This window comes from Pantherophis guttatus, chromosome 6 (assembly GCF_059756535.1).
Source record: "Pantherophis guttatus breed Tessera chromosome 6, ASM5975653v1, whole genome shotgun sequence".
In the NCBI taxonomy this organism is placed as follows: Eukaryota; Metazoa; Chordata; class Lepidosauria; order Squamata; family Colubridae; genus Pantherophis; species Pantherophis guttatus.
In genome coordinates, this window is record NC_142068.1 from 53,093,805 (window position 1) to 53,120,475 (window position 26,671).

Here is a 26,671-nt window from a genome sequence, read left to right on the forward strand (position 1 = left end):
ATGTATTCTCTTAATCCCTGAATCACCAGAATTCTCGGTTAACAGGTGAATTGTAGTCTGTTGGTATGTGGAGCTCTCATTACAACTTTGGGAAATAAGTTAAAAAAAGCATATTGCATTGGGAAGGATAATTCCATTTTCTTCTGTAGGAAGCCAAAATTATTATGGCCAATAACTAAAGGAAAGGGATGAGCTCACTGCAAACTCAACTAACCAATGGTAGTAGAAGATAGAATGGTGGGGAGGATTAGTTTATATTTCTGTTGAACATTCATATTCTCTAGAATTGATCATAGAGCAAATCTCCAAAAGTTTGTGGGAGGAGAAGAAAGAAAGTAGAAGGTATCTATCAGTAATTATTCAGTAACACTTTTGGCTGGATCAAGTTGGCAGAGTCCTCAGCTTCATGATCACACATCATGAAGCTGGCTGGTGGTTACCAGGCTGGATTAGGTCAACATCAACATTATCATGAGTAATCATAGATCACTCATATAACAAGTTTCCATTCAGTTTTACATTCTGTTTTACACAGCTGAAAGTGAATTCAGGTTGAATGTGCATTTGGTTGGGAATGAGAGAAAGACAATGTCATAAAACATGTCATTTAAAAACAGATAACAAAACATCTTCATACCAGAGTTAATGGGATATGAGGTTAAGCACAAACTGTGACACATATAGACCTAATTAATTTAATGAATATTTAAATGTGCACATAAATTTCCCAGCAAATAGCATTCAAATAGCTTACACAAAACAAAACTCGTTAAAGGTATCATAAAAACAAACCAATTAAGAATTTGAAGACAGTTGAAAATTACAACCTATGCCTGTATTCGTGTTTTATTTACAATGAAAAATAATTTAGAAAAACAGTAGAATGTATAAACCTTTACTAATCACTTAAAACACTTAACAGAAGAATTTTAATGAGTTTCCGTTGGGAAATAGTTTACATATAGATATAATCACACACTACTATTTTCTGTTTTCATCTCTGGCTGTGATATGATACCTGATTAACTTTCATGGGATTATATGACATTTCCTCTTTGAAAATTTTGGATGGATCTCTGGTATTCTTCATCCCAGGACATTGTAATTCTCTTCATAATGTAATAATTATGTGAATGCTTCTTGTTTGGAGTACAATCCTCAATAATTATGGTTCCTATATAAATTAAACTCCGATCCATCCTTGCTTATGGAAAAAAGAGATAAATGCCCTTAAGCTGAGTCTATTTTACAGTGACTACATGCATATAACCTTGAAAATATAATTGGCAACTGTATGGAAAAGTAGCTTGCAACAATTCTGCTTTATGTTCATTCACAACTCTGATTTTTTAAGATTACTTGTATATATATATATATATATATATATATATATATATATATATTTGCTTATTTTTACTTCACATATTCTGTGCCACCTTTCACAAAGGTTCCGGTAAAGAGTTTTGAAACTTTATCTGGATTAGAGTATACTTTCATACTTACCATTAAGTTTTTTTAAATGGAAAATTAGGGCTGTTCCTAGTATCAAGCTTCAAAATATCTCAAGGATTGACATCCTCATTCAGAAGTTCACCTAGCCTAAGAGTTTGAAAGGAGTATGTACAATTTGGAATCATTCACCAGAGAACGAGCATAGTATTTTTATTACACTACTGTTGATTACACTGCTGAAAGACTTATTTTGATTGTTACATCATCTCTTTATGAATGAGCATCATCTAGTTTTAAAAATAATAAACTTGTTAAATAAACTTAGAGTTACCAAAGCATCCTATTTGGATAAATGAACATATTTACACAATTCATATACACTCCAAATGATTCACTAAGCCTTTGTAATAGACATCTTTCAGATTTTCATTTCTTGATTTTACAGATTACTTGATTCTCAGCTTTTTTTTATTTCTAAGCTATCCATCATTAATGCAAGCACAGTCTTATCATGTTTTCTCAAAAATAAATTGTACTGAGTTACCTTTGCTCTGAGTTGTAGTCTTTATGACACATACAATGTCATGTATATATTGTCAAAATGACAATATAGCATTTGAATCCAGTGCTATACGACTATTTTAGAAACAGACCACTGAAAAGTTACCCTTTCTCAGATCAAATACAATGTGCCTGCTTTATATAATACTTTGAATTTCAATAGGGAAATCTAAGAAGATCTGAATGGGTGGCTTTCGTTGTGTCCCATATTCCTCGTTCACTATACTTTCGATGTTATCTTTTTCATACTAGCCTATGATGAAAAAAGGGTTTCCATTTTCATGTTTTCAATTATATGGTGAAAAAAACATCCTTTGGACTTTTGGTACTATTTCAGTTACTGCATCAACTTTTAGTTATTATAAATGAGAAATGTTTGTTTCCTGCCTTGACAGTTGGTCACTGAAGGCCTTTTGCCAGTTCCCAACATGGTGCTCAGTACAATAACTTAAGTACTATTTTACCATAAACACTTGAAGGTTGCCCACAAAACTGTATCTGGTTAATAGCCAGACAGCCTGATCCCCAGAATTCTAAAGAAGTTCTCCTTGTGCCAGCATTTAACTGGCAGGAAGTGCACGCATGTCTTTACCTCCAGAGAGACTTTAAATCAGCACACTGTGCTGCAGGCAAGAAGGGAAAGAGGGACTGAAACAAAGCATTCTTGTAACCCTATTATAGCCCACTGCAATGAAATGTATTCCCCTCAAGAGCCACAGAATTCTTTATCCTGAGACTTGTCTATTGTTCAGGAACAGGTAGATCTTTTATTCTGGCTTGGTCTTATTCCTGGTCTTGAAACAGGGTCTAGTCAAACAGGTTCCTCCAGATTTTCAAGTGTGCCTAAACAAGAAAACACAAACCCAGATTATGACAAGATAGTTTCCAGAATTGGGATACATATTTTAGTACAATTGCCATGCATGTATAGGACTATATTCATATTCAAATGAACCCATATACATAAGTACACACACACACTCATACACATACACAAGTACAGGGCAGAATTTTTTATGGGTGAGAAGTATTCTTTTTTGAAGAAGGTTGTTGCATATAAAATATGATAAAATTTTCATAACTATTTTATTAAAAAATAACGAATGAGATTAGTGGGACCCCATGGATATAAAACTTAATGCAATAGGAGCTGGCTGATTGGTTCACTCAATTTTACATTGGAATTCCTCATTGGAGGAAACAGCTGTGATTTGGAAAACAAAGTAAATTAGCATATCTGCTTATAGTTTATTGCTGTGATTCATTGCATAGTCAGACTGATAAAATTTGGCATTTTTATTTTATTTTATCTATTATGTACTTTTCCAAGGACCTACTACAGTAATTTGTTATTTGATGGCATTAAAAGTATCCTTGAAGGGTGTGAATTGTTCCAAGTAAAGCTACCTATTGTGTATGACTGGTTGTGATTTTGTCAATGGTGTTCAAGTAGTACTCGAAATGTTTTAGTATTGCACCCAAAGTGCTTCTTACTATTAGTATTATCTTTTCTCACAGTCATTCTACTTCTATTTACTATTCCTTATGTTTTGTGATTTTCTATAGTTCATCCCTTTTATTCTGCTAACTCCAGGTACTGCCAGGCCCACTATTCAGACTTTCACTAGCCACTATCCAAACCAGTAAGAATGGAGGGGGGGGAGAGCTTGAGCAAAGGGAGGGCTTACACCAGATTTGCTTCATGAAATGTTTGAGCAATTGGGCAGTAAGTTAGCTGAATTACTTGTCACTAAATTGCCAGCTTTTGAAAACTTATCAGTTCGAAATAGGAGATGAAAGAAGGAGCTAAGAAGATGAAAAGTTCTAAAAAAAATGTGTCTGGAGATATAAAACAAATTAATGACAAAATGGAAATTCTGGAGAGTAAGACAGAAGTTATAGACAGATAAATGAAAAGGGAACTACGGTAAATAATTGCCTCTATTGGAATTGAGAGTAAAGAAACTTTGAGAGGATTCTGGTGAAGATATTAGAGAAAAGATTATTAAAGTCTTAGCATTTTTTTTTATTGGGACATGGTGGATATAGAGGCAGTAATTGATAAAAGTATATAGAATAGTTACAAGATTTATGAGAATAAGAAATGCTCCGAGAGATGTTTGGGTGCAACATCTTTGTCAGGGATAAAACAAGGGATCATATTTTGCAGAAGTATTTCAATACAATACTGAGGATTGATAATACAGAGATAATTGTTCTTAAATAAATAATAGCTAGAATCTTGCATTACAGAAAAGAGTATTCTTTTTTGACTGGAAGTTTAAAGCAGAAAAAGATTCCATTAAATGGGGCTAATTAGAAATTGTGTTGTTGATTTTTTTACTTTTAAACAGCAAAGGTTTCAATTAAATTCTGCTCACAAAGTAAGGGGAATTCTAGAAAAATTCAAAGAGGAATTGGAGAAGGCGATTCAAATGGAGATGTCAGAGGAAACTACACAAAACCTCCAACAGACAGGAAACTGAAAGCAATAATACTGAACTAGATGCTACAGACATCAATTTTTCTAAAATTTTAGTTTATGGATTACAATTGCTTAATGTGGAATAAAAATTGAGTAAAAATGTATTCTACACACTGCCTATTTCTAATACATGACTCTTATTTGAGAATGAAAGTTTACAACATTTACAAAACAATAAATTCTATCCTACAGGGATAAAATATGCCAGAGAATTGGAAGGAAGACAATATAGCATTGACACCTAGAGGGACATGATTTGACTTTAGTAAGAAATTATAGTCCATTGCTAAACAATTACTACAAGTTGTTCACAACAATTCTAGCTGAAACACTGAAAATGATTTTGCAAGAATTTATGGGTTTTTATTTAAAAGACAGTTAAAAGACAATGTTAGAAATGTGCTTGACATTTTTAATGTTTGGAGCAAAATACTGAAAAACAAGCGACATTAATTTTCTTATATGCAGAGAAGACCTTTCACAATTTGAAGTGGGCTTTCTCATGCAAGATTTTGGAAGATATGAATTTTAAAGAGAAATTTTTAAAACAGGTAAGATTGATTTACACTTGCAAAAGCACAAATAACTGTTAAGGGAGATCCAGGGTGATCTGATGTTGGTACTAGAAGATTCTTTAAAGGAAATTGACATATTAATAGACAAATTAAAAGATATTAGAGCATTAGCAGGTTTCAAGATAAATAAACAGAAGATGTTAACAAAAAGTTAAGATAATAACAAAAATGTGAAAATAGAAAATTGAACAGAATTGATGAATAAGACTGATTTTAAGATTCAGAAGAAGAAGAAGAATAGGTATCATTATGACAAATGTGAATTCTAAGTGATTTCAAAATAATATGTTCAGTCATGGAATAAGTTTTAAAAGATATGTTAAGATTGGAGAAACTACAACTGTCATTGCTGGAGAGAATTTCTGTAATAAAATGAATGTCTTGCCTAGAATGATGTTTTTGTTTCAGACAATATTTGCTTTGACAACTGATGCACCATTTAAAAATTGGTAGAAGGATATATCTAAATTTGTGAGTCTGAGGAAAAAATATGAGTTAAATATAAGATGGACAAAATGCAAAGGAAGAGGAGATTGGGTTAACCTGATTTGAAATTATACTTTGCAAGTCACTATTTGTTTGAAAGAAAGAGTGGGTGATACAGAAAATAGAAGGCTATTGAAGTTGAAGGACAGAAACTAGATTTGGATGGCATGGATATTTTTGGTATAATAAAGTCAAGATTAATGTGGATTTTAAAAATCATTATGTTAGATGTACCATATTGATAATACAGAATAGATATAAAGCCATGTGGTTCCTGAAAAGATTTTTATGGATCTCAGCATAAACAGCAGAAATAATAGGCAAATACAAATGGCTAGCTTATTGTGAGATACTAGAATTTTGTCAAGGAAAATTATAAATAAAATCAAGACAAAAACTGATGATAGTAGATATAATTTGCAATGTGTTTGCTTATTTACAATTCATAGAAAAAATTAGACAAAGGAATTCATCTTTTTGAACAGTGTAAGACTAAGTTTGAAACAGAACAACATACAAATTATAAACATATATTTACTAAAATGTATACATTTTATTGAAATTTGAAACAATACAGAACAAGTAAAAGAATGTATCATAAAGCAGGCTAAATTGATTAAGTTTACACTATTAATATTAAGCTATATTATTATGGATTCAAATACACATTCAGAGAATTTTAAAGATTAATATAAAGTTGAGAAGTAGTTAATAAAAATTATCATATAAAAGATAATAATTACATTATTGTTTACTGGAAACCCGTTATAGATATTTTGCATAAAACAGAAAAAAATGAACTCCCTTTTTTGTACTTTTAGCTTTCTCTTTGATTAGTTTCTTTTCTTTTCTTACGTTATATAAATTTGTATTGATTTTTCATCTTTCTTTTTAAAAATTTTTTGAAAAATGACAATATTTGCAGTATACGATATTGCAAAATATACATACCCATACACATGGGCATATATATCTCTGTCTGCATCAAACCTACAAATCATTTTGTGTTTGTGTGTGTCTGTTCCCTAACTGCTTGTACATTTCTCAGCATTTTGAAGTATGAATCACATGAAAATTGATTAAAATACTCACATAGTAAAATAGCAAGATGAACAATAAACAATGAATAAAATATCACATTCACACACACACGTATACACACACACACACACACACACACACACACTGTGTACACACACACACACAGAGTAATGCGCTCTGCTTCCTTTATGTTACTACTCATTGTGACTCTCAAACCTTAAAAACAATTCAGTACAGATTCATAGAAAAGTTGCCCATTTCTCAAAAGCAAGACAAATACTTGAACAGCTGTTCGCTAGGAAAAAAACCAACATAAAAAGACACATTTTAAAAAGTCTTGTAAAATATATCAGCTTTGGGGCCATGGGTATTGCAGAATAAAATTTCTATCTCATATCACAGAGGGTGAAGGAGTACAGAATTGAATTGCAACTTTGTAATATAATCGTTGGATTTGAATTAGTCCATTAAGTATAATCTTACCAAAAATAAGATTCCCTCTTGTAATTGTGCTTTTGATGTGTAAACATTTCTTAAGTAGTGCTTCTTAAAACAGTTATTTTAAGTTAATACATAGTGTCCTTAATTAATATCTAATTAATATCTCCAACATTAACATCGGTGAGGAATCTTATCCTGTGGGATAAAATTTTATTCTGAAATTTATATTGCATATTATAAGTGTACAAATAAATAGGATGTGTGTGTGTGTCTGTGTGTGTGTGAGTGAGTGAGTGTGTGTGTGTGTGTGTTTGAGCACTGTCTGGAACTTTGGCCGTTATTAAAAGAAATCCTTAAGGTTGAAGGACTTAGTCTTGGTTTTGGAGAGCAATAGTGCATAGTTGTGAACATTTGCCTAGAAATCAGCTTTTAAATTCATGCAGATATTTCTGAGTATAAAATCTGTAGATGTCTTGCTAATCTCTTTTTTACCTTGGACATAGAGAGTTAAATAAATCATAAATTTATTTATATCGATATTGAATTTTGACATATCCAGTTGCGCATAACTATTTTAGTTAAATTTATGTGGTAAAAACAAGATTAAAATAAGCCAAGCAAATTATGATGAAGTCAGATCAGTTTTTAGCAACTACAATTCCATTAAGCAATAATTTTGCTTTCCTTTTCCTTTTTTCTTCTATAAAGCAAATAAAAAGAATTTGCCTGATTTTTAAATTGAATGTCCTAATTAGTATTGTGGGGTTTTTTTATCACATCTTATTTTTCAAAAGTTTTTAAATGATTTTTTAAAAACATAATATTGGCATATTCAATTCAACTTACTGCAAATAGAATATTTAATAATATTAAAAAACAAATCCTGCCATTTTAATTCACAAAGGCAATCTAACTCTGAAGAAGTAGTCATTCTTATTTTAAATGATAGTTGCCAAGTGATATTTTTTCCCTTAAAGTATTTGATAAAATTGTGTCATATGACAATTTTAAAATACTGTAAGGAAAGAGAGTTAATTGTATTTATTTTGATTTTATCAAAAATACATGTAGAATACCTTTAAAATCAAATACAGATGCTTCTTTATATATCCTTCCTGCATTTTTCTAATCTATATCTCCTCTAAAAGTTAACATTGAAAGCTAGTGCTAAGTGCATCCCAAATTTAGCTATCTGGCATAAAAATGTTCAGAGAAAAACAAGAATTGCAGCTGAATGATTCTTTAATACTAAAGTTAGTTACAAGACCATAAAAAAAAATCAAAGAAAGCAACAATTCATAAATAAAACAGGGTGGTTTTTTTAAACAATATCTTTGAGACTGATATACTAACATCATTTGTAGCAGTGTTATAATTTGAAATATAGATTTGTTACTTCATGTAGCTGAAGAGCCAACGGCATTAATCTCATTATCAAATAGATAAAGAAAAGAATGAACTTCTTGCGAGTGATGTTGTTTGATATTATAACCTTCTGTAGTTTGCCAACAGAATGAAACAGTGGAATATTCTGGCCACAGAATAAAAACTAGACATTTATTTGTTTCTTATTTAGTTCTAAACAGACACAGATAAACTGCTCTGCTTCTGTTACTTTATCATCCCTTAGTGCTCTTTCAGGAATAAATATTTTCTCCAGCTTCCTTGCATATTGCTAGGTTAAATACCAACTAAGTCATCAAGCCGCACTGCACACACACACACACAGACACACACACACACACACACACACACACACACCATTTTCTGATTATCCTTATTCACTCCTCTTTTAAAGAGATTTATATTGACAGAACAAATGAAACAGATTGAAGACAATTAAGGTAATGATATTGCCCAAATTATTTGGGGGCACGTGTGTCGATGAGCTGCCTCTAATGCTAAAGGAGCTTTTAAAAGTAAGTCCTCCCTTTTTCCAAATATTTCAGTCATGCACCTGAATCCAAGTGCTGGCCTTTTACAGAAAGTAAGAAATGTTATTATTTTTGTATTGCTCTTACTTCTTGTAATAAAGACAATTACAAGACATGCGGTGAAAGGCTTTGGATAAACTTATCATTGCAAATAATGGATGAAGAATTTGCCTCAGAACTCTTTCTTTTGAGTAAACTGTGAAGTGCTGTCCTTACACACTAAATGAACAATTTGTTCTTTAAGGCCCTGGGTAAAATGCTCAGCTTTTAAAGATGGATTCAATTCTCCTCTAATCCTCACTTCAGGACTTTCTAAAGCATGGATGCAGGAAGCAGCTGTTCTTTAAAAAGAGATATTAGAAGTTACCTTCAACAGGATGGAAATGACTGAAATCCTAAAATAATATTAGCCATAGCAGAGATTGTGACAGTGATGCCTGCGTGTGATGGGTGACGTTGTGGCTGTAAGAGTAAGGATGTCACAATGTGAATTCTTCTTTCAGAAAATTATCTAACTCCTCAATGCCAGGCAAAGGGGGTAGTTGTTTATTGGCTATTAACAAGAGGAACTTGAAATCAAGAGATGAGGTAGGTTTTTGAAATCAGAAATGAATAAAAATATCAAACTCTTTCTGGTGAACAGCATGTTTAATTGGCTCAGAGAAAAGTACCTACAAAGAATGAAGAATATTTTCTTCTGAAAACTGTTGTGTGCTTGATCTGAAAGTTGTTTAAGAAACCAAATAAATAAATATAATTGAAATGAGATGAAATGCTCTGAACAAAACACCTAATGGAGCTTTGAAAATCACATAGAAGAGCACTGTGTGAACTGAATTTTTAAAATAAGGCTTTTGGTAGTGTTAACAATATAGAATATGTTATTCCTTCTCTGTTGTAATAAATAAAACATACTTGACTTATAAGTAATAGTATTATAACTGAACTCTATCTCTAAACGCTTTTACTTTCTAGCTATTAACCCTTTCAAACATTACTTTAAAATGATTTTATTTCTGCGTTTTATTTTTAATAAAAGCTTTGGCCTAATTGTAGCTTCATTTATGCATACAAAAACACTTACAAAATTGTGCTTTGTAACTTAGACTTGCAGAACTATAAACAAATTGTAAGAAGTGTATACTTGGTTATTCTACAACACAGTAGCTCCAAATGTGGTATTCATTCTAGGTTATACTTTACTGCCACCTTCTGTTTCAGTGTCCTACAACTAATAAGTCCATTGAAAACAAAACATACAAGGAAAGGCTTTAGGATTCATATATTTAGTTCCAATTAGGCTGTGCTTACGTGTTACTAAAAATACAATTCTTTTTGAGCTTTTTGAATAAATCGTGGCACAAGCTGCATTCTGATGAAAGCAAAAAATTGGATTCAAGAATTCTGTAGTTATTTCATTTCTCTCAAAGATTCTGTGGCTATTTCATTCATTCTTTAATTCAGACCAAAAAATTAATGTTGATAGAAAGAAGAAAAAAAAATGTATAACCAATATTTACAAAACAAATGTCCATAGGCCTATCTCCTCCTTATTTTTTAAAAAAAATTGTCAAAGATACCAATTGAAAGAGAGGGAAAAAATATAATACGGACATGTCTAAAGTAACAATTATAGCAAATTTCCTAGAAAATGAAAACTTTTGATAACAAGCATCTGTCAAACTGTCCATGGACATTAATAAAATATCTGCTCAAGTGTCTGATGATATAGTAAAATATGTTCTCTCAGGAACTTGGAAACATGTTTAGTATACAATTTTGAAACAATTTTTGTGGCTTGGCATTTGAAACTAGAAGCAAGGCTGACAGATTTCTGACATTTAAATGGTATTTTGTTTGAAAATTCATAATTGCATTTCTCAGCTATTACTCTTGTGAAAAATGCAACCCAATAATCCAAATATTTTCTCCCTCACACACCCAAAAACATATTTTGTCACTATAGTATTCACTCTCTTTTTCCATTTTCTAAAAATTGTGTCTTAAATTCCTTCTATCATAAAAGGCTGGTTCTCAGTTATATTTACATAGTTTTATGAGCCTAAAATGACCACGAACAGTACATAAAAATTAGGCCTAGACCACTTTTTGATCTTTGAAAGCATATAATGGAGGCTCTCACAATTGGCAGCTATTGTTTATAAAGTTGCTTGCTATGGTAAGGTATGGCCAACAAAGATACATTTTTTCAGATTTTTCCTCTAGAATCCATGATTGTTTTTACCAGTTAGCTTACCACACCCTTTTTCTTCTTAAGGAGCATATTTTTTCATACATAGCACAAACCTCTGTTTTCTAAAAATGCCTTGGATGCTTATATTGGGTCTATATGAATATTTGAACATAAAAATGATGCTAGAGACTTTGCTCAGTATCATATCCTTATACATTTTAATGATTAAATATACAATTAGTTGGGTTATGAAGTTCAGTGGACACCAGGGAAATAGCCACAGCTACATTGGCCATAGTAGGTGCAAGATTTCATTTTCTCTCTATAATGGGTTGTCACCAAATATGCACTCATATGGTTATTTTTGTTACTCACTAAAATGAACTACATGTACAGAATGTATAAACATTATCTGATGATATCATACTTGGTATATTACATCAAAATAAATGAGTACTATGATATCTTTGCTGAGGTATTTTAGAATGTGGGAATATTTATGTTAATTATGAAAAATGACAACTTATTAAAAACTTTAGTGGCATAATGTTGCTGGAGATGGTCACTGCTCTGGTGGTTCGAGTCCTATCACTGCTTGGCAGGGCAAGCCCCTGTTACTTACTTCAGCTTCTGCCCACCTAACAGTTTGAAAGCATGTTCTATGCAAGTAGTCAAATAGGTACCACTTCGGTGGAAGACAAGCTGCTGCTCTGTGTAAGGAGTTAGATTCTTCATGGCTCTGAACCTTCCCAGTTATGGTACCCATTTTCAGGGAAGCTCCAGAAGGGAGGGAACCTTGGGTGATGCTGAAGGAAAGAACTGCTCATCTTTCTCTCTGGTGCAAAGCCAGTTCACCCTCCTGTGGTCCACCCTGGCAAACATGTAGACATTTCCAACAACAGGACAAGTAGCTTGGCAAGCCAAACTACTATCTGCAATTGCATTGTAATTTTCTCAATGTAGGAATCCTCAATCCCAGAATTCTTCCAGTATGGCCATTCTGGGATTTGAAACCTTGCATTTGGAGATTTCCTAGGTTGAAGAAGATTATCATAGCCATAGAATAATATGTTTGCATGATTATTACGTAATAGTAAAGCTACTATTGAATGACTTATGTATCTACATTACAACATTATATATACACAGGACACATTACATTTGAAGTGATAATATAACTAATTTACAGCTATAAATAAAACAAATCTATAGATCTATCAGTCTGTCATCTATCCATCCATCCATCCATCCATCCATCCATCCATCCATCTATCCATCTGTATCTTTTTCACAGGCTATGTCCAACAATTCTAATTCTAAGAAACTAAATTCAGCAATAATTCCTCCTCCTCCTCCTCCTTCTCATTCTCCCTCTCTTTCTCTCTTTGTCTCTCTCTCCTTCTCCCCCTCCCTCTCTCCCTCCCTCCCTCCCTTGCCCTCTTTCTCCCCCCCCCTCTCTCTCTCTGTGGAAAGTTAGTCTGAATGACAGGGACTAGCCACAGTCAGTTTCCAAAGCTGAGAGAGAATCAGTACCTTGGTCCAGCAATATGTAACATCAGTCTTCTGGGGTTTTTTTAACTGTATTGACTAGATCAATTAGATTACTTATTCACTTTGGGGAGAGGAAATAGAAATGCATTGGAACATTAAGATTTTTTTTTTAAAAAAATCATACTGACATCCTGCCAAACTTCCAAAGTAATCTGACATTATTTCTTGAAAATTCTCTGATCCAAACTTTGGCAAACATCCAGAAAAATAGAGCAGTACAGCTGCAGAACAGCCGCCAAAGAGGATGCCTTTCTATCTGATTTTATTTTTCATATTTGGCCCATTGAAGGTGTCATTGAGAGGTCATTCAGTTGTAGGAATCACTAACAGACCATAAAGACTGGGGGTTATCTTTCAGATATGAGGTTAAACTTAAATCTATGTTTTCATAAAACTATTCATTCAAGTAAAAAGAAAAAGATTCTCTGAACAGAAAAAAACATTTTTCATATAAATAGTGGGGAAATGGGCCTAAAAATATCCAGTCCAGTTTTATTAATTTATCAAAGCAAACTTTAAGGCAAGAACATTCATTATTTCATCATTTAACTAGAAGTGAGTATTTTGAAGGTGTAGATGGAGAACTAGAATTCTTGTATTACTTTTGATATATTATCAAGAGACCATTTTTGCATTTCTTTGCTTGGCATGAAGCAATAGCGAGGCTGAAGACCTCAGTTCTCTCTATTCTTAAATCTTCAAATTAATTCAGTGGGAATGATGTTGTGTCACAACAGAACACAATTCCTAGAAATACTGTAAGAAAGGAAAAGATGACTGTTCCCACTGGAGACATTTTTCAGCAACCTTTCCTGAACCAATATTTGACTACAAAACCCAGAAAAGCAATTCATTATTTCAAGAGGCAGTCAAGCTTTGTCAGTGTATATGTAGCTGTATAGAAATAAATAACCTAACAAATCTCACATCAACCCAATTTTTTCCCACTGGAATCTTTCACCCAGAAAATCTCTAAAATCACTTGAGATTGCTATAAAATAGCATATATTAGCCTCTTCCAAAACTAAATGACTCATTTTGAACCAAGCCAAAGTCTACCAATTTGGGCCATAACCTTTGGTTATTATTAAATGGTTGGCTGTATATATTGTGCTAAACCAGATTTTTTAAAAAAAACTTAATTCAAGAATTTTAGTCATCTTATTGTGGTTTGATATTTTTTCCATCAGCTTTACTAGAGGGGTTGTTCCAGAACAATCTTTATTCAGAAAAGATTGCCCTTGTCAGTCTGCGAATACTGAACCATTGACCCATGTTTTACTCTATTGTCATTTCTATTGAGACATTTGTAGTGCTTACAATTCCTCTCATTAAGCCATTCCCCAGACAACTGGATAAATTTTACGTGAAGCTTCTCTTGGCAAACAAAGATTACAAAACAACATTGGTTGTTGCTAAATTTACATTTGTAGATTATTGAATTCATGCTTAGCTAACAGTAAATTAATCTGGGATTGGTTATTGGTTATATTATGTGGAATATTAGGATGCTGTAGTGTTCCTCTGCTGTTTTACTATAATTTATTAGACTATTTTAATAGACTTGGTGGATCTGTGATTTGTAATAAAAAAAGTAAAGATTTATGGAAATAAAAGTGAGCAAACAAGATATGGTAATTTGAGTTGAGAAAGCCAGTTTGGAGAACAATAAGTGGGTATAATATTCCCAGTTTATGGAACCAAATAACATTAAAATAACACGTATCTTTTCTTTATGTTCACTGAGTGTATATGCCCCAAGACAAATTCCTTGTGTGTCCAATCACACTTGGCCAATAAAAATTCTATTCTATTCTATTCTATTCTATTCTGTTCTGTTCTGTTCTGTTCTGTTCTGTTCTGTTCTGTTCTATTCTATTCTATTCTATTCTATTCTATTTGACTCGACTCGACTCGACTTGACTCGACTCGACTCGACTATAAAGAGGTATTATACACAGTCTATCTAACCAATATTGTTCTTATTATTAGAAATCAGAAAACAAGTCCACCTATTTGAACCTCACATACAGTTCCATTGCCAAATTAAACTCTAATTCTAAACACATAATCCACTAACATTCATAAAATATAATTGATATTGATAGACATTTTATATAGACATTTTATAGATATCTACACATGACATGAAACACTGAGCCCGTCAGGTATATTTTTGTGTTATGCATAGAGTTTGCCTTGTCTGGACATAACATACTTTCTTTCTTTACCATTGTTTGTATTATTTTATATTGTAAAATACTCAGATTTCTTCTGCATTCAACAGGCTTAAATCAGATACATAAAAAGACAGACAGACAGAAAGGCAGCTAGCTATCCATTCACATCTCATGTTTTTGACACATAAATAAGGCAGATTTAAAATATTTTATGTGCAACATGTTATTTGGAAATATCTCAGTGTAATCTCCAATTGCTTTTTGAAGTCAACATTGGCTAGTATTTTTCTGAATGTCGATTATACGCTGATATCATAACTGCCTTTTACATCATATTGTTTCCCCTTTTCTCTATATTATTATAATATTTGAAACATGTCCTTATTTTATTCATTTATTTTCCTGCTATCATCAGTTTTAATCAATTAAAAAATATGACAGTGATAACACGCAGAATATATCTCAATTTCAATTTAAAGAGTTGTTGAACAGTTGAACTAAGTTTAGTAATAGTCTGTTTTAAGTAAATCTCAAGTTCAAAATAGCATGAACTGTGTATATAGAAAATTCATTAATAAATTCAGATTGATTGGTTTAACTATTAAAAATTATATAATATGTAAGCTTTCAGTAGGAGACTTTTAAAATGTTTGGAAAAATAGCTTGTGTGTGTGCTATTTGATTAAAATACAGCCTTTGAAAGGGATTCAGTAAAAACACAACTGCTAATTCGTTTGTCTGTACAGTTGTAGAGAATTGGCCCTTGATAGAAACAATCACTTCATTCTATGATTATGCTCTGCCAGCTTTCTTATATATAATGATATTTGTTTGTCATGGATAAGAATGTTAGGAAAGTGTTAATACCATTCAGCCATTCTGATCACATGAAGCTTCTGGAATAAAATCAAATCTTTGTTATGGCTATAACGCAGCCATCATGTGCAGATAAAACAGTTTTTTTTTAAAGGCTAAAAGAGGGGAGAGAAGAGGACAAGGGAGGGGAACAGAGGAGAGGAGAGGATTTATCCAGCCTAGCCAAATGAAAGCCTAGCAGAATATTAGAAATATGTAGAAAATACAAATTTGAAAAGGTTTCTTGTGCTTTAGGTATGAAAGAAAACTTAAATTAGTTGAAGTTCAATAGGCCAAATACGCTGCCCAAGAATACTTCTGGCATTCTCAAATTCTAATGGTCAAATGTTTTCCAACAATTGTTTTAAGAAGTAAAGCTATATTATATATCTATAATTTTCTACCCAGATTAACATAGTGTGATCTCTAAGAACCACTGGGACTAGATATACTGGGAGAAAAAGTTTTACCATAAAAGGTTACACCAATACCATTAAGATTGTAAATCCAATAAGGAATACAAGATAAATTTTGCATGCTGTGCTATATAAATCTAGGTAATTGGTCTAATAGCAATAGCACTTAGACTTATATTTTATAAAACTATGTATAATGCTAAAAATGACTAAAGAACCATACATATGAATGGCTAACATAGAATATGAAATCACTAAAATCTGCACATATTTAAAAATTGAATATTAATAATGTGACTTTAAAACTATGGGACAAAAATACTGTGGAAAGGGGTAAGAAGAAGTCTAAAGACCAACATGTAAGATAACTAATGTGCAAGATAACAACAACAAAATCCAAATCCATGAGTGTTGCCTTAATCTTTCTAATGGCTCCAGTGCCCAAGAATGTAAATTATGGCAAATAGGTAATAAATTATAAAAAATAACTCGTCAATGATTGTTATTGACCATTTGTGATAAATGAATACATACTATAATAAAAATTGCTATTTTTAAGGAAATAAAATTATCTCAATCCTTTAATAAACAGTATAAATAAAAGTTATCAGAGTGCCGTCATATTTAAATAAAAGCGGGATAATCAATTGACAATAAATAAAGAATGCCCAGGCAGAAACTCAATGGCCATATTGATTGGATTATGGCAACTGTTCAACGTATTTAGGAGAAACTAGCTTGGATAAACTGTTCTATGACTTTAATAAAATCAATACTATAATCCCAAAATTTTAATTCGCAATTAAACAGTTATAGAACTGGTAAATTTACTGCATGCCCTGAGAATGCTGCATTACTTGGAACGAGCTTCCTGCAATAATCAAAAACAGTCTTCCCTTATGTGGCACCTTCCAGAAGGTTCTGGGGGCTTCATACATTACTTCATGCATTACTTTGGAGAAACAAAAGGTCTTATGGTTCAGCAACTCATTTACATCTGGATGTAGTTTGTATAAGTTTTATGAATTACAAGGACTTTTGGCACAGAATCACAAAAATGCACATTAGGGTAGGGGGAGGGAGTCCATTTATCATCATATTACAATCTTTTGATTGAAGCCTTAAAATGAAGAATGGTATCAAAGAAATGTTTAGCAAAGTATTTTATACTATCATGCTTACAATGATCTTCACTTTTTTTAAAAAAAAAAACAATATTCTCCAGTATTCATAACCAGCATAAATACATTTTATTCACAATAGATTTCACAGGTGAACACTAAGGTTCCACAGTGGCCCTCCATTACCTCATGAAAAATACATTCTGAGTTCTGGGAGGTATAGAAAAATGTAGTCCAGTAACTTGAACCAATCTATTCTGTAAATCAGAGTTTCTACCTTCCTTACTAACTGAAACTCTTAGAAGAGAGCTAATGTCTTAGCTCTGAAAAGAAAAATACATTGCTTGTCTGAAGCATGATTCACTAAAGCACCAATTACAATAAGTAAGCCAACACAATAGAATAACTGTCTCGTTTTAAAAGAAGCCTTTAAAAAGTAAGGATGGCTTTTCTTTTCCTAGTTAGACATCTGCAGTTCTTGTTTTAAGCACTCCTGTTGGGAATCCAGGTTGTTTTAACACCCAATTAAATTAGAATAATTGGGACAGAGTTGCAATTTCTTTGCCTCCAGCTGTGAGCCATAATCTGTTTCACACCTGAATATTATTTCACTTTTATTTTTAGTAGCCAGCCATGGTCTGAAAATAGAGCAAATGAATAAAAAGTTTTTAAAAGTGAGGATTACTGTTCCGTTTAGGAAAGTTTGCTGACAAACCCTCCAGATTTATAAAGTAGAAAAGTGGGGAGGGGAGGGAGCTTTAAAAACACAAAATATTAAACATTTGATATTTTAACAGAGAGAGAGAGTGTGTGTGGGAGAGAGAGAGAGAGAGAGAGAGAGAGAGAGAGAGAGAGAGAGAGAGAGAGAGAGAGAGATTGAAAAAGTAGATCAATGATGGTTTAAAATACTTAATAAACTTCTTTATTTAAAAGATTTGTACGAACGCCCATCTTAAACAACTGTGGGCAGCTCACAACAACAGTAAAACCAGTAACTGTAAAACGTAACTATAAAACAGTAAAATGATCAAACAATTTTAATCACCTCATTAGAATGGCAGAAAATTCCAATGGCCCTTATTTCATTATTTCTATTCCATTCTATCCTATCCCAGTGCCTTGGTAAAAAGGCAGGTCTTGATGGCCTTCTGAAAGGCTAAAAGTGGGGACTTCCTGAATCACTGGGGAGGGAGGTGTTTCATAAGGTAGGGGCAGAAAGCAGATGTTTCCTAGGTTTCACTGCTAGAAGGAGTTCAGAGATGAGATCTGGATCATGCTTACCTTATGCAATATACTGGAATGTGCAGATATGCTTAGGGAGAGGTGCTCCTTCAAATATCCAAGTCTCATGCCATATAAGGCTTTAAAGATAATAACCAGAACCTTGAATTACATCTGGAAGAACTGGCAGCAGTGCAATTCACTGGTATAATGTGGCAACCTATGAACATACAATATTGTGTACACTGCTGCATTCTGAACTGGTTATAACTTCTGAACATATCTTCAAGCACAACTTCATGTAAAGCACATTGCAGTAATCCAAATAGGTAGTGACTAAGCATGAGTGATCACGAATAAGGTTTTCCAATGCAGGAAAGGGCACAGTTAGCATACAAGATGGATCCATACAAAGGACTCCCTAGCCATGGCTGCCATCTGCTCATCAACCAGGAGCTATGAGTCCAGGATCCCCATTTTGTTTGCCAGCTTTGTTCAGGAGAGGGCAACTCCATCCTGAAACAAAGATGACGAGTCACCAGACCCTGGGGACCAAAAACTTAGTGGCAGTCTATTTTGCCTATCTAGGCCGGTAGAGCCTCCAGGCACTTGGACAGCACTACAATGGGATCACCTGTCTGGTCAGGACTAGAGATGCATAGCCAAGTATCATCAGCACACTGAGCATACCATATCCCTTGTTGGATGACCTCACCTAGCAGTTTCATGTCGATGATAAAGAGAAGAGGTGAGAGACCTGAGAACTGAAGTACCCCACACTGTAGGAGTCTAGGGTTTGATCTTTGCTCACCCACCATCACTGCCTGGAACCAGTCATGGAGTGAGGAGAAGAAACACCACAAACATGTGCCTTCCATTTCCAACCCCCAAAGCTGGTTAATGATATTTAAAGCTATCAAGAGACCCAGAACAGCTAAGACAGTTGCACCATCCAAGCTGGAGACCTCCAAATGTCTTCAACAAATACAGTTAATGCTATCTCGATGATATCCTTGGCCTGAACCCAAACTGAAAAGAGTCCAAACAATCCACTTCATCCAAGAGCCTCTGAAGCTGCATAACAACCACCTTTTCAACAATCTTCCTCAAAAAGGGAAGATTGGAGCCTGGACAAAAGTTACCTAATATGGATGGGTTCAACGATAGTCTTTTGAAAAAGGACCACACCACCATCTCCTTCAAGGCAGGCAAAACCAGCCCATCCCTCAAAAAGGCATTAAACATTGCTGGAATCCAGCCACACGTCACCTCCTGGGGGCCTTAACCAATCAGGAGAGGCATTGGATCCAGAACATAGGTAGGTGAGCTCTGTCTAGTTCCTCAGGATCAACTGACTTAAACCCCTTCCAGATAACAGGGTTCAGATCAGAGGTGGGTTTCAGCAGGTTCTGACCAGTTCTGGAGAACTGGTAGCAGAAATTTTGAGTAGTTCGGAGAACCAGTAGTAAAAATTCTGACTGGCCCCACCCCCATCTATTCTCTGCTTTCCAAGTCCCAGCTGATTGGGAGGAAATGGGGATTTTGCAGTAACCTTTCCCTGGATTGGGGAGGGAATGGAGATTTTACAGTATCCTTCCCCTGCTACGCCCACCAAGCCATGCCACGCCCACCAAGCCACACCCACAGAACTGGTAATAAAAAAAATTGAAACCCATCACTGGTTCAGCTATCTCTCAGTCAGTTTCAAAAGATCTGCCCAGCCAGAGCTCAGTTCACAGTGAAGTCAAATGATTTTATCTGACAGATGCCAAGAATATTCCTCATAAAAGATAAGCATGAAATCATATTAAGAAAAGGTAGAAATTAGAAAAATTAGGAAGAAAAAAGGTAGAAGAAAAAGTACAAAAAACAATATTAATACAATACAAAAAAGAAAAGAGAACTGAACTGAAGAAGCTTCTTGGATGAGAAGTGAAACATTTTCAAGGGAAAAAGTCCAGTTGCCTTTTGAAAAACATCTTTAGGATAATTAAAGAAGCTATCTCCAATTTTCTTTATAATTACAAACAAACATATTATGCTTTCTCCCTCTTTGAAATTCCGTTATAAGGTTCCCTTCTATCCAATATTCAAAACTTTTTTCAAGTAAAAAATCCAGAAATCACCATTTCACTTTTTCTTCTTTTCATAAAAAAATCATAAAAGACTTCCAGTATTTTATAAAAATACATATATCTGTTCAAGTAACTATTGAACTAGGGAAAAAATATAAATCCTATCATTCTGAAGCTTAGTGGTTTCTATGGATTTTTAGCATGTTTTTCATGTGCTTTGAATCTATTCTGAAGGCACTTCTAACAGTGAGCTTGGATAATGGCTGCACATATACCAAAACCTATTCTGATCCTAGATTATTATTTACATTTATGTATTATATCCTGTTGCAAGATTTTCATTAAAATACTCCTATGCTTGCTTTTCAATTGTAACTTTTTATGACATTCAAAGAAACAATAGAGTTTTCTCAGATAGTGATAGACAACTCACTTTATCTGAACCAGATTGTGCAAATTGGGCTGTTTGTAAGACATCAACATTTGGTTAATTTCAAAATTAATCAAGACCATATGTCTTTAGCACAAACTGAATAAAAAAGCAATAGAGAAATGTGGGTTGCAATGTTATGATGTAAATCCCAGCTTCTCATACTTGTGTTCTGATATCTGGCACAAAACACATGGTTTGCACTATGAGATTGCAATGCACATATTGTCAGTTGCCTTTCTTGTCCTCGCTACAAACACCTATGATTGAGACATCTATTATCCTCCTGTGAGGGGAATAAGCAGAATCTGAATTACTTTCAATCTATACGTGTTTCAAGTATCTGATTCCCACACTACTCTAATGGTATCGATGGAGATGCTCATGGTTGTCTAACATTATTGTTATCTCCTTCCTCTCCAAAACCCAAACATTGCCCTGGAAGCAATTTACTTAGGAAAATAGAGAAATGTAATTTTTTACAGTTGGTAACCTAGTAGCCATCTTGAGAAAACAGTTTTCTCATCATAGTTAGTATCTGTGATGCCGCAACAATAGCCATTTCTAATTCAAGCACAAGATATAGACCAGGGGTATCAAACTCACATCGTCACAGCGGTGGCACATGACATATTGGGACTTTTTTGCCCTTTGCTAAACCTGGGTATGGTTAGCATGTGCCACATCTGGCCCATGGGCCACGAGTTTGACAGTCCTGATATAGACAAATTATTCACTTAATGCTGCAGCAAAGAAAATGAAAGTGTCATAACTTGGTCATATTCCAAATGTAACTTGAAGAAGAAAATGGCAAACCATCTCTGAAATCTGAAAGCCCTTGTCAGGCAGTCACCAGGACTCAACAATGACTTGAAGGTATACAATCAAGCAATCAATAAAGTGCTTGGGATACTTAACAACTTTTTTAACCAGAGTCATTAATCTCAAACACCAGATACATTTACTACAAATTATTTGGATGGAAAAGAAAATAACCAAACATGCTGTGAATGATAGAAATGAGTCAACTGGTGGTAATTTAACTAACCTAAGTGTAGGTAGTACATAGTCCTGTCTAAAGAATCTAAATTGAAAATAATTGAATAATAGCACTAAGGAAGATTTCAGGACTCCCTTTATGTAAAGTGCAACACCTTAAATAGTATTTATTGGTATTATGAGCTAATGCGGGGGGGAGGAAAGGATACTCTCAAAAGGCATTAAATAAAATGTGCCATTAGGACATAATTTAATAAAGTTACAACTGTGATGCAGAGGGAACATTCAGTTACAACTGATGTTTTCAGTTATACTAATTTGTTTATATACCATCAAATATACCAGGGACTCCTAGCCACTTTACAATCAATTAATTCAAGTATCCATGATAAAAATAGATCCCCAAGCCCATATTATAATTAAATTGGTACAAAGTTGATATCATATAATATGCCTAAGTAATAGTGATACATTGAATATAATTATTGATATACATGAAAAAAATATAAACGATAATAATAACAACCAAATGCTTTGCGTATCAGCTTTATCTTAAGCAGTTTTTAGAACTTGGCAACAGTTGTAAAATTTCTGGTTGCATAAAATAGGACAGTCAAGAGCTTATCTCAGGATAAACTGACTGGATGAACCAATTCCAATTGGTGAATTACAGTAGGTAAGTGCAAAATCGTACTTGTAAGCCAACAATACTGACAATCATTTCATGATTAGTGTGCCCTTGGATAATAACTTCTGCCAGATGTGCTAATTGCAAGTGGTCTTCAAAATATTCCCATATACAACACTTCGTATTAGTCTAAATTATGAAGGCAAGAATCACTATTGTGAGATCCTGATGCTGCAGGTAAAGCTGCAATGGTCCTACCAGTAATTTCCCTGAGTTCAGGAGGATTCCCAAGTCTCTGACCTATTCATTTATAAATAGTGCTGTTACCTTGAAGGCAACATCGAGACTGATGAGTGAAGAAACAAACACAATCCATGTCTATGGAGATTCTCAGTCATCCAGGTCACAGTTGTCCCAAATACGCTTTTTCAAGAGGTAACTGGACTTTCTTGTTTTTTTGAAGAGACGTTTTACTACTTGGATGAGAAGCAAAACGTCTTCAAAGAAAAACAAGAAAATCCAGTTGCCTCCTGAAAAAGCACCTTTGGAACAAATGCAATCCATCCAAACCAGTGCTGCAATTTATTAACTTTCATCCAGGCACTAGTCTAGTATTTGCAACTGCCACTTCAGGATTAAATGGAGATACCTGCATATTCTACAAATCTTGATGACATCTTGATCCAAGCCTTCTTCCAGCACTCCCTTATGGAAACAGGAATAGAAAAGATTTAAAAGAAGTACTGTACAATAATGACCAAAGTAAGGAACTCTCTAATATTAGCTAAAAATGGAGCTTTAATATTGTGGTCATTGCTTATGTATTTAGAAAAACCAAGATAAAAATACCCTTTTTGTATGTTTCCTCAAGACGATATATGGTCATTATGATGACCGCAGCTATTTCCTCTTCGATGTTTAAAATTCAATAAGCTTGCAAATAGGAAAATACCACAAAGTTGATAACAATTTTACCTGCTTCTTTGTTTGCTTTAAAAATATAATAAAACAACAACAACAAAAAGTTATAACTTTTCCTGGCTATTAGATCAATGCCAAAATATAATAACTTGCCTATGTTAACATAATCACAAAGAAATCAAACAGATCCATAAATTTTTGGAAGAGAGACAAACATCTTGAGGCATAGAACAAAATGTCCTATGCCTTGAAACACAATTATCTGCCCAGTGTCATTGAGCCCCAATGGCTTTCCATGAATCAATCAATCACCAGAAAAATCATTATGAGGGATTTTCTATGAGCGAAGAATGCCTTCAAAATGATGAATTGTCAGTGTTACTATATCAATAGTTGACCTGCACCAACAGCTCCAGCTAGAAGCAGCCTACACTGACACTGGACCAAACATAGTGGAACTTCACAACTCTGCAGTTTTTCAAGTTAAGGAGAATTTCTGTACAAAAAGGAATCAAGTAAATTGAAGCTCAATGTGTAACTAAAAATGGATATGTAAGAAATAATTACTGATACAAAATTGTTGAAAAGAAGAAAATTGTAAAAAATTCTTTTTTGTTTTTTTAAAAAAATGTTTAATAAGAAAAATTTTAAAGAAAGAATGCAGAAATAATTTCTTATTCTTAAAATACATTTTCTAAAATTCCAGGACAAAAAGTTAAACAGATCAGTTGAAGCTATGTTTACTTTAATGGATAATGTATATCTATGCCCATTGATATGGTTATGTCACAATGTTTCCATTTAGTCAGGTTTTTAGTCAGTGTTCATGTTGTATTTGAGCCTTTCCCTATTTGTAATAAGTCTAATAACTAGAATCACTTATACCTGAATAAATACTATCAAAACGGAATACTTTATAAATATTTACAATATTTGGCATAACTCCCCACATGAAAAGTACATGCTGGATATAGCAGAAACTAATAAAACTCATGTGCTATCCTGGGATAAATATTTGCAGACTAAAATTTCCCATACAGTTATTCAGAGAAAACCAGTGACATTCTTTCCATCAAGTTTTCTACATTAAAAACCATTCAATTAAAATGTACAAAACTAAAATGCCAAATGCAGAAATGTGATGTATAGCAATGGTTCCCCCCCACCCCACCCGCCGCATGTGTGTTTGTCTGTGAGTTTGCACATGTGGGTAGTGAATTAGGTAGGAATTTGGGATTTTCTGGTACAGCTGCAAAATTCATTGGACTCAGCCTGGAAACAACATGACCCTTTCTGCCCTCCTATTTCTTTATTTTCCTCCACGCTCCCTCTAAGTGCAGAATCTAATTGCAAACATTCTGCCTAACTTCTCTTTGCTTCCTGTGTTCAATGTGGAGCCAGTAGAAGAATGGAAATGTAAAAAACAAGCTGTATTTAAGGAATGTAAGAGTGCTCTGCAGTGAATCATTCTTGTTGTTTAAAGAATAGCTTTAATCCTTGAAACACAGAGAAGCTCACTCGGAAGGGAAGAAAAACTTCTCTAAAATTGCTGAAGACAAAGCCCATCAATCATGTTTTAGGAAACTGATTTGCACCTGCAGATGCAGAGCTTCAGGATTTTTTAAAGGAGTTTTTTTGTTTGTTTTTGTTTTTTGAAAGACTGCAAGCATCTAGCTTGTCAATAGAACTGACTTCTGAATAAACATGTATTGGACTGCTGTGATTATTGAGTGAGGTTCTTATTTTTAATTATTTGGCTATGCCGAAAGTATAGTGAAAAGGGTTTATTTTTCCAGTCTGAAAAATAGAAGTGCTTACATTCAATAGAATGGCAAAGAATATTTTCATTGTTCTGCTGTTTTCCTACTCAACCTTCTTAAAAACATTTGAGCTGGGATTGAAGAATTTGACTCAATCAATTTAGACACGTTCAAGGTGAGTAGACAGAGGAAACATTCCCATAACTCAATACCATGAAATCCCTGAAATTAAAGAATAAAAACTTGTGGATGAAGACCATCCAAAACATTCTTAATGGTGCAGAATTCACTAGCAGTATTCCTAGATTTGATTGGTTTTCTAGCATTCCTAAATATTGGTTGATTTGGAAAAGATATCTTAAGATAAACATAGTATCAAACAGTTAATCAGACAGCTAACACTGCTGTTGCTTTAAATTTATGAAAAACAAAGAATCAATTTAAAAATGAAATTTCCACACCAAAGAAACAACAATTCAGTTCCAAAACCAAACATTTGATTTCAATTTATTTATTTATAAAATTCATTTGCCATGTATCTCATATCCAACAACTCTAGGCAGTTTACAATATAAAAAGCATTTTAAAAAACATTACAATTGTAAAAATAAAAATAAATAGAGGATAAAAAATTATAGCATGACTTTTGATTTTAGCCTTAGAATAAAAATGGTTCCATGTTTCCAAGAGATCTGCAAATTTCTTTTTTAAAAAATAATCTCATAGATTTTTTGAACTACTTGAGAAAGTATTACAGCTGATCGGGCATCCTTAGATGACGCTCACAAGGCAAACTGATATCTTATAATGAAGTTGGACAAAGAAAACCAACCTTTTCTGAATAGTTGTTGGCTCCCTATGAGAGTAGCGTGGCTGAAGTAGCACCCCCACTTGATGGAATTTCCCCAGGACCATGCAATCCTTCTCCTCAACAATATTGTAGTTACAAACAATTAGAGCAGCAACAGTAGTACAGTTCACAATGATCTATTCTGCAATTATTTCATATTTTTTCTAAGTTGAATCCAAGATCAGGGGCAATTCTGGGTGCACTTATAAATGACTGTTCAGATAAAAATGTATGTTGCTATTCTGTAATATCTGATCTAGCAAATGAATGCTGACAATTTTTGTTAAAATTTTACTCCTCCTTCTATTGATGGATAACTCACTTTTGCAATAGCAGTATATGGCCGAGGGAGTCCTGGGACCCTTGGAGACATGAACTCAGTCCAGAGATCAGCTGTCAGCTATGGTTTACCCACAGACTTCATGTTTTTCTGTGATGTTAGGATTTTGTTTCTGCCTTAGGCCTTACAGAGAGAGGTGGGGAGAGGGAGAGGGA

At 33.6% G+C, this 26,671-nt stretch overlaps 1 long non-coding RNA gene across 1 annotated transcript; it reads right to left on the reverse strand.

Moving 5' to 3' along the window:
* Window positions 1-1,646: 1,646 nt before the first annotated feature.
* On the reverse strand, window positions 1,647-26,671 carry LOC148113117 (uncharacterized). The gene is made up of 3 exons (XR_015728653.1): window positions 26,159-26,671; window positions 23,295-23,350; window positions 1,647-2,856 (listed from the first exon to the last, which is right to left on the reverse strand). It is a non-coding gene; the product is annotated as an uncharacterized LOC148113117 (long non-coding RNA).